Source organism: Aythya ferina (assembly GCF_964211825.1).
Source record: "Aythya ferina genome assembly, contig: HAP1_SCAFFOLD_149, whole genome shotgun sequence".
NCBI lineage: Eukaryota > Metazoa > Chordata > Aves > Anseriformes > Anatidae > Aythya > Aythya ferina.
The window spans coordinates 84,775-93,882 of record NW_028181377.1 but is presented as its reverse complement, the minus strand read 5'-3'; the positions used below and the strand labels follow the sequence as shown (position 1 = coordinate 93,882).

The following is a 9,108-nucleotide window of genomic DNA, read 5'->3' as shown; positions in this document are numbered from 1 at the left end:
GTGACAGCTCCTGGGCTCAGGGATAAGCTCCGATCTTCACCAGTGACAGCTCCTTTTTTAGGATTGAAAGGGAAAATGTTTCAGCAACACATTGGAAACATACTTAAGGGACAAGAACAAAATCAAGACTGCAGTGAGAAGGACAATGGAAAAACAATACTGGGGGGAAAGGAAAGGAAAGGGAAGGGAAGGGAAGGGAAGGGAAGGGAAGGGAAGGGAAGGGAAGGGAAGGGAAGGGAAGGGAAGGGAAGGGAAGGGAAGGGAAGGGAAGGGAAGGGAAGGGAAGGGAAGGGAAGGGAAGGGAAGGGAAGGGAAGGGAAGGGAAGGGAAGGGAAGGGAAGGGAAGGGAAGGGAAGGGAAGGGAAGGGAAGGGAAGGGAAGGGAAGGGAAGGGAAGGGAAGGGAAGGGAAGGGAAGGGAAGGGGGGAAGGGGGGAAGGGGGGAAGGGGGGAAGGGGGGAAGGGGGGAAGGGGGGAAGGAAAAAAGAAAAAAAGAAAAAAAGAAAAAAAGAAAAAAAGAAAAAAAGAAGAAAAGAAAAAAAAGAAAAGGGAAGGGAAGGGAAGCAAAGCGAAGCGAAGAGAAGCAAAGACCTTGATCTTTATACTGACCAATGAGATAAGCCTTACACATTTTTAAGTTTATTTTTGACAACTGATTGAGGTGTTACCAGCTATTAAGTACGATTCAAGAGCAAATATTAACACTAGAAAGAAGAAATCCGATCCACCACCACTGTTTCAAAATACATCCATTTCTCATTTGGAGATGACGTCTCTCTGGCAAGGTAGTAGAAAAACTGTAAATACCGATAGAGCTTCCTCTCCCGATGTTCCATATACATACCGATGCTGTTCCTACACCTACGCTCTGAGCATAAATTTATGTTGACATGAGTGACAAGAGAGGGTGTTACTCCTCTCTTTGTTTGCCTTGAGAGACACACCTCTTGTCCATTGAAAAGTAAATTCAAGATTCCAGATCACTTAAGACAGTTGCTATCCCCCCATTCAGAGTTCTGCAGCAGCACTCTTCAGATGTGTTTAGCAGTCTCTTTAGAAAATGTTATCACTTAGGACCTGCTTCTCAGTAGGTCCACGTTTGGCCTCCGCTTAGCAGAGAGTCAATCCCAGCTTAAGCTTTCGTACAAGAGCCCCTTCACGAAACGGAGTTGAACCCTGACATAACTGAGTTGAACCTTTAACCTTGAAGCTTCCTTAAAGAAGAAAGCAGCACCCAGGCCAGGAAATAGAAATTAATCGTCACTTTACCCTGAAACGCAGTGGGCTATTCTGTGCTGGCAGGATTGCTGCCGGGCTGGCCGACGAGGCGGCGGGCAGCTCCCCGGGGCCACAGGGCCTGGCACAGGGAGCCGCCGGGGGTCTCCAAGGTCCGGGAACAGCGGCAACAGCGGCAACAGCAGGGACAGAGGGGACAGCAGCGACAGCAGCAGCCACCTCAGCCGGGGCCGTCTCCACAACCGCCACAACGGCCTCGGAACGCCGCCGAACTCGGAGCTCCAGCGTGACGCCTTGTGAACCTGGCCGCGCTGCTCATGGCTAAAACCAGAGCGTTTCCTCCGGCGTGTGTTTACTGTCGGTGCCGGATCGGCCCTCACCCCGAGCTCTCCCTGCCGGGAGGGCTTTGGGGTTGGGGTTTCCCTCCCGCCGCCGCCGCGGGCAGGCCCCGCGCGCAAGGGGTCCGCGCTGGGGAGCAGCATCTCACCCACGGCGAGAGACCGAGGGCACGACATGAAAAAGCCCCGACACGAAAAAGCCACGACATGCGGCCGAGGCGGCGGGGAGACGGCTCTGAGGGAGCTGCCACTTCGCCCCGCCGTCCTCCCCTCCCGGGCCGCCCCGCCGAGCCCCGTACGCCTCAGGCGCTGCGCTGAGGGGGTGGCTGGCTACTGAGACAGCTGCCCAGGGCACTGCTCATGGCACCGAGCCTGACGGAGGTCAACAAGTGTTGAACAATGCTCTCAGACATCGGGTCTCACTTTGGGGTGGTCCTGTGTGGAGCCACGAGTTGGACTTGGTGATTATTGGGAGTCCTTTCCACCTTGGGATGTTCTCTGATTCTAGGTCAGCAATCCAGTAGCTGATGAGAAGTGTGGAGTCATTCAAAGGGAAGAGAGAGCACAACACTTCTCGTTTGCAGAAGCGGCTATTTGGTAACCAAACCGATGATTCCTTTGCTTCTAGAGCAACTAACAGCAGGGATCCGCTTTACAATAGAGGGAAAAGAGTCGTTGGCATGTCATGTGAAGTAAGCTTCAAATCCCAGAGGATGATTTTGTTGGAACTTTATTCAGCTGAAAACACAGAAGCCTTGCTTCTGCTTGTGTTAGTTACAGCTCCAGTTTACTTTGGTTGGGAGGGAAGGCATTCCAGGCTAATGTGCTGTACCTGTTCCTTCAGCTCATTGTCCATAAACAGAGGAGCAAACGAAATCAGTTTAATCTCCATTAAATGCAGCAGACAAAGCGGAGTAGAGGGCGATCTAGCACTTAATTTTTCCTGTAAGCAGGAAACCCAGAACTCAACAACACTTTTCAAATCTTGTCCTGCAGTAAATGACCAGCTGAGTGAAGCTTGCATTTAGAGGATGTGCTCCTCCAGTAGACGGAAATAGCTTTTCCTCTTCACAAGTGCAACTGAGTGGTGGACTGGCAGCTACGTGGTTAACTAGTTGTGCCAAAGGGGTTGTGTTGAATGCACAGAAAAATATGCAGGTCCCAACAGTAAAGGGTTGTCTGTAGGCATGACACTGAGTACAGATGTTGTCTGCAGGTTCGTGCAGAGTGCACCGCGCCAATAAGCACCCAGAGTCGGAATGCACACGAAGGTCTTTTAATTATATAATTACTTATAGAACTCTGCAGAGTCAGGTACTTGGCCATCTTTCGCAAAGCAAGCACACCTCTGACTCGAATCACCGTCATTTATACACAGGAAACTTGTGAAAACTCTCTCTTTGGCTCCTTTGGATTGGTTATTACAGCTCACCTAACTTATCTCCACTGAGCTTGTGCATTACAGAGGAATACCGGGGGGGAGGGGGAACAGGAGAGGGGGGACACACACCGAATCCCACATTAGCATAGATTAGCATTTTGACAGGTGTGATTTTTAATGTGCTAATGACCCTTAATGAGAAAAAGGTTACTATAGGTCAGTCTGGAGCTGGTGTTCTCCTTCCTGTTTTTTCCCTTTTAGCCCTTCTCTTCCTTGCTTCTGCTAGCTCAAGGCTACCTGTCTCTCTCCTTCTTTATTTTCTCAGCTAAAAGACTGCACAAGCTACAGGCCTCCCTATTTGCTTCAACATTTCCTTGGTTTTGTTTTTGTTTTTTTCCCAGCTTTGGGACGACACAGGTGTGGTTTGATATTTGCCAGTATAGCTAAAACTCGCGCCAGTCTGCTCACGCACAATAAGTAGTAAGATTTAAGGACTGGTTTCATCGGCTTCTTCCATACTAACATCCTTCTTATGTTTTAGATATGCTGTAGTTAAATCAACACTAAGTTACTACTTGTGGAGTAATCGCCTTAAGCGACTAGGCATCATAAGCACACCTCCATCCCAAAAGCTACCCGCCTCCAAGGTGCAACCACCCCTCACTGAGCACGCCCTCGGAATTTCTCAGAGCCTGTACCTTTAAACGCAAGTGAGATCATTTCTACCAAGCACAACCAAGATATGCATGACTAGAGTCACTCAAGCTCCACCTTAAAGATAGAAAATAATATCAATTGCTTTAAGAGAAAGGGGATGTTAGGGAAGATACTATCAGGAAGGATTCCTTCTGACATCACTCGACAGGCTGAGCCTCTCACTCCCCCACCCCCACTCCATTGGGACGCCGTGGGGTAAGATCTGAACGCTTGCTTATACCAGGCGTCTCTGTGGAATCTTAGAAATCTCTAGAGTTTTGATGCTTTTTAATGTCTTAATACCTAGGCTGTGTACCTGTGCATTTCATGCATGCTAGCTTGCTTTTGCAGACAGTGAATTTATCACTGACAATCCAAAGAACCTGTGTACCTGTCGCCGTAACAAATTGCACTTAATTGCATTCTTCCTAGCTGTGAGAGTTCTCCTTGAATGCGACTAGAGCGAGGCCGTACTGCGTTGTTGGTGAATCCGTGACCGTGATAGTTCAGCACCCTGAATCCGACGGGACCCATGACGGTCAATCGGCTACACCCCTTAACGCGACACTACTAGACGAAGAAGATGACAGGGCTTGCATGCACTGCATTAGGCTTTGCATGTGAAAACACCCCCAAATAATTTCACGTACACTTAATGTTTTTAAAGGGAAAAAAACAGGAAGGTGTAGTCTCTCTGTAAGCTACAGCCCTACATAGTTAAGGCATCAGCATTCATTCCTTTGCTTGATAGCAAAGTATGAACATACAGAAGAGTTAAATATTTTCTTTGCATTCTTAAAGGCGATTTTTCAGACTTGGGCTTCAGTTGTTGGAGTTGAAGAGATCAGTAGACATCCTTACTTTTACGTTAAGACCAAAATCTTTATCTAAGATTGTGTTATCGAACGCAACTAAACTCCCACCCCCACATGGTTTTTTTGTAACTTCGCAATGATCTTGCTGCAGTCCCACTCTGATGGTCTTTCAGTAACATGCAAACTGCTGTGGCAGATTCTGTTACAGTGCTTTTCTATTGACAGTGTGCCTAACACTCAAGGTAAAGCCCCTCATTTCGCAGTGGGGACATAAAGTGTTTCTTTGGACCCTGCTGCTTCTGTTAGTACTCATTTTTTCACAAACTTGTTGAACCTGAGCCGTGCCTACTGAGCCAACGAATGCTTTGATGACACAGTATTTTGTCAAAGCAGTTTTGCTTCTTGGAGCTACAGAAGCAGCTCTGGCTACGTGATAGCGAATTGTGCTGCATTGGCAAAACCAGACTTAGCTACAGACTTACAACACTTGCTAACTCGATCTATTTCAAATCTCATTTTAACTTTAAACGACAATCAGTTTTGTGGCTCCTGTCTTACTAATTTGCCTTGTTTTGCATGGAAGGGCAGCCTGTGAATGTTTTGCTTTATTGCATGCTTCAAAAAAAGGCTGAGGAAGAGACTGGAGGAACCTTTTCTATTCTATGGACTTTCCCCCGAGAGTGTGGAATTGCAGGCTACTTGGATGAATGTTCCAATGTGAGTAAGGGAGCAGACCTCAGCCAAAGGAGGTGGAATCCTTGCTTAATAGTAAGTATCAGTGTGGGGACATCTTTGCTTAACGGGAGCCATTTAAACTCTTCATAGAAACAAAATAAGCTGGACATCTTATGCTTGGAAAGCAGTATGGTTACACAGCGGCTAACATAATGACTTGAGTCTACTGCTCTGCAACTTCAGGTTTTGTTTTCAAGCAGTGCATACATCAGTTTAAGCTTTGGACAAGGAGATTTGCAATGCAAATAGTGATAAACCAGAATCAGCGGCGCTGACGAGTGTAATGGTGAAATGCAGCAAATCAAGTATTCCTGGAGAAATGTGAGATTACAAAACTAGCAAGCCATGAAGCACTTTTGTTGCTGTTGCTGTTGTTGTTGTTTTTTAAATCAATTCTTACATGCTGAAATAGCACCTTCAAGAAAAACTGTTTATCTAGCCAGGTAACGGTGTCTCCCTGTAAACAGGAAGGAAATGCCAGGAGCAGCCATACCTCTTTGCTGTCAGAATAAAGAGCAAGTCGAGGCCAACATCATGCCATAGTGCAAAGGCTTGCTAAGAAAGATCGTTCTAAGAGGTCTGCAAGAAAAGATGACTTACTTTGTCATAAGTTTGTCAAATAGAATGGACGAGTTAGTAGTCGAGTACCGACTGTGTCCGACTCTACAGCTGCGGCGCAGCTCCAAGTCCCTGTTTTCTCCGTGGACTCGTCTCACAGTTTTTGCACCAGCTCTACTCCTCAATGTTCTGGTGACTGAAACGCAGAAACAAAGTCTTTTGAAACAGTGAAGATGGGATTCTCCTTATTTCACCGTTGCTCTTGTAAAATGGAAACAGACAGACAAAAAAGGCACCCTGAAGTGGATTGAGTTTTCTTTACATTTCAGGTCAGAAGTTGGTGTCACAACCACTGCATTCCACTTCTTTATCGCTCTGCACGTTTAAACTGTCTACTTAAAACTGGGACCTGTAGGGAAATTTTTAAAGAGACTGAAAGCTAGCCAGACAAAAACAAACGTGCAACTTTTGTTCCATGCAGGAGGGAAATCTACTCCACTTATTTCTGTCTTGGAAAAGTGAGAACAATCAACACCTTTCTCTAAGGTGTTTTCACTCCATTCATGTCAAACTGTATCTAACAGTGCTCAAAACAAACACTAGGACATTGCAAGCCTCTTCCTAAGAGGTGTATGTTTGATTACTCTGTTTATGCATGCAGCACTTCCATTTCCTGCATTAGGATCTAACAGCTCAAGGAGGGAAGAATCGTTTCAAGAGAAACACCCAAACACCACATAACTCAAACTCGTGCTTTTTAGAAAAAAGCCTGCCCATTGTTTGCCATACAGCACCCTTTGGCACAGGTTGGTTGCTTGCACTGTCATTAAAAGAGCCAAGAGGACAAGGGGAAGGGAAGAGCTACACCGCTGTGCTGCTAGGATCACAGCTAAGGTTTACTTTTGTGCTTGCCAGCTATAAAACTGAGTTTGAACTTACCAAGTATCGATTTACTTTGCACAATTAGAACAGTTTGCTTTGTGCCTACCAAGCTGCAATTCACACTGCTCCCTCCCCAAGGAATTCATAAAATCTCCTATTTGCACCTACCTCTCTTCACAGAAAAGTCACTGAGGAGTGAATTCAGCTGACTACAGAAGGCTTTGGGGCCAAATGAAAGCCATGGAGTGACCAAGTGCCATCCTCTTCAGTAACCAGCGCAAATAGGTATCCCGGGGACTTACAGCCACTTACCTGTGCTATATTCTTTTTTTTCGTTCCAATTTTGGCTTTCTCAACTGCCTACATTAAGAAAGAGGACAGGGCAGAGAAGGGAGAAAAGACTTGTTGTATTAGACCCATCAAGGATGGGAAATTTCACCATGTTTACAAGCCAGTGCTCCATGGTATACAAAGAGAAGCCTGTAGGCCTCACGCAGGATCCACATCCCAAGTCTGTTGCGTGCCATATACACGTGGTTCTGTATGTACCCACATTTCCTAGCTTGCTCATGTTGAATTCTCAAAATTATGAGCAATAGCACCCAAGTGGAAAAGATACATGTCCTGGTTTCAGTTAGGACAGCGTTAGTTCTCCTCCTAGTAGCGGGTAGGTTGCTATGTTTTGGCTTAGAATGTGTGAAAGGATGTTTCGAAGAGTGCTGATACCACCCCGATGTTTCAATTGCTGCAGAGCAGTACTTACAACAAGCCAAGGACCTTTCGGTGTCTCACTGTCCTACTGGCGATCAGAATCGGCGCACAGCAACAGCTGCGAGGGGACAGACTCAGGATGGCCGACCCCAACTGGCCAAAGAATTCTATGCCTTATGGCAACACGCTGCACCATGGATAGGGCGGGGCAGCCGGGCTGCTAGGGGGTACGCTGGGCACTGGTCAGCGGGTAGTGAGCAACTGCATTGTACATCACTTGTTTTGTACACATTACTAGTAGCAGTACTATCATCATCATCATCATCATTATTATTATTTTCCTGTCTTAATAAACTGTCTTTATCTCAACTCGCGGGCTTCACTGTCCCGTTTCTCTCCCCCATCCCAGAGAGGGAGGTGGGAGGGTTGCAGAAGGGCTGTGTGGTGTTTAGCTGCTGGCCGGGTTAAACCACAACAACACCTCAAAGGAGTTGGGGAAAAAAACAGGTTTTTTTAGAAAAGCGGAAGACTTTCACTGAGAAGAGGGATGCTAGTTTTAAGGTACTGGTACGCCATCAGCATGCTCATAGGCCTCTGCTGATTTTAGCCGGAGGTTTATCAGGCCACAACTCACTGCACATGCTTTCTCTCTTGCTTTTCAATCTACAAATCGAACAGAGATTGAACATATAGAAATACAGTACCTTGAAAAGCATCTTCTCTTGACATTTCCCCTCAGTATCGCCATACTTTCTTCAAAGCTGGAGACTGAACACCGCAGGATGCTTTTGCTCATTGATCTTAAACGGTGTCCGTTGAAACATTCAATACTGGGAGAAGAATAATCCTAGGGAAAGAAGGAAACAAGAATATATTTATGTGAACCACGTAGATTCAGATAAAGAAATTCTGCCTCACGCAAGTTTAATTGACCCTCCTGACTTGGTAGTGGGGCAACTAATGGCAGGCAGACACTGAAACGCTGCTGTGCTCAAGAAAAACCTGGAGAGAAAAAAAAAAAAAGCTTTCAAAACTAAAGCTTCCCTTTCCCCACCGTTTTCTTGTGGATAACTTAAGCTTAATATCCTTGGCAAAAAGATATTGCAGCAAAACCTTTCACATAAAATTAGTGTTTCGTGAAAAACAACAACAACAAAAAAACCTTTAAATTCATTTGGAATTTTTTTCAATAAATTCAATTGGAATTTAAATTCAAAACTTTAAATTCAATTGAATTTAAATTAAAAAAACTAAACTAATTAATTTAAATTAAAAAAAATTAAATTCAATTGACTGTTCAGAGGAACAGTCAAGCTTGACATTCTACAACCTAGAATTAAAATCTAGTTTGAGTTTTTCTCCCATCTCCAGACCTTGCTAAAGATCCTTATTAGGAGCTCTGTCAACAAAAGTGTAAGGCTTGTTATATCAAAGCTTCGAACCCTTCTTACTGCCCTTGACCTTCTTCACATTGCTGCTCCTACAAGGGTGAGTACTATCATTTTTAGTACGGGAGGGAAGCTGTGATATCCTTGAGTGAGGGGTCGTTCTGTTTACAAAATGAAGTTCCAGTAAGAGTACATCAAATGAACCAACTTTCTTTGAACTTTAATTCATCACTATATTGAATGAATGACCTCTGGATTTCTCTCTCCCATTTGGAAGTCAATTTGAAAACAAAATACCTCTGCCATAAAGAGCCAGGCATCAGAGACACCTGTTGCGCCTCAAGAACAGAGAAGGTATGAACGACAAGAG

At 45.4% G+C, this 9,108-nt stretch overlaps 1 long non-coding RNA gene across 1 annotated transcript; it reads right to left on the bottom strand.

The window, feature by feature from the left end:
• Positions 1–5,423: 5,423 nt before the first annotated feature.
• On the bottom strand, positions 5,424–8,191 carry LOC311428380. The gene is made up of 3 exons (XR_014687675.1): positions 8,055–8,191; positions 6,952–6,999; positions 5,424–5,953 (listed from the first exon to the last, which is right to left on the bottom strand). It is a non-coding gene; the product is annotated as an uncharacterized lncRNA (long non-coding RNA).
• Positions 8,192–9,108: the final 917 nt, after the last annotated feature.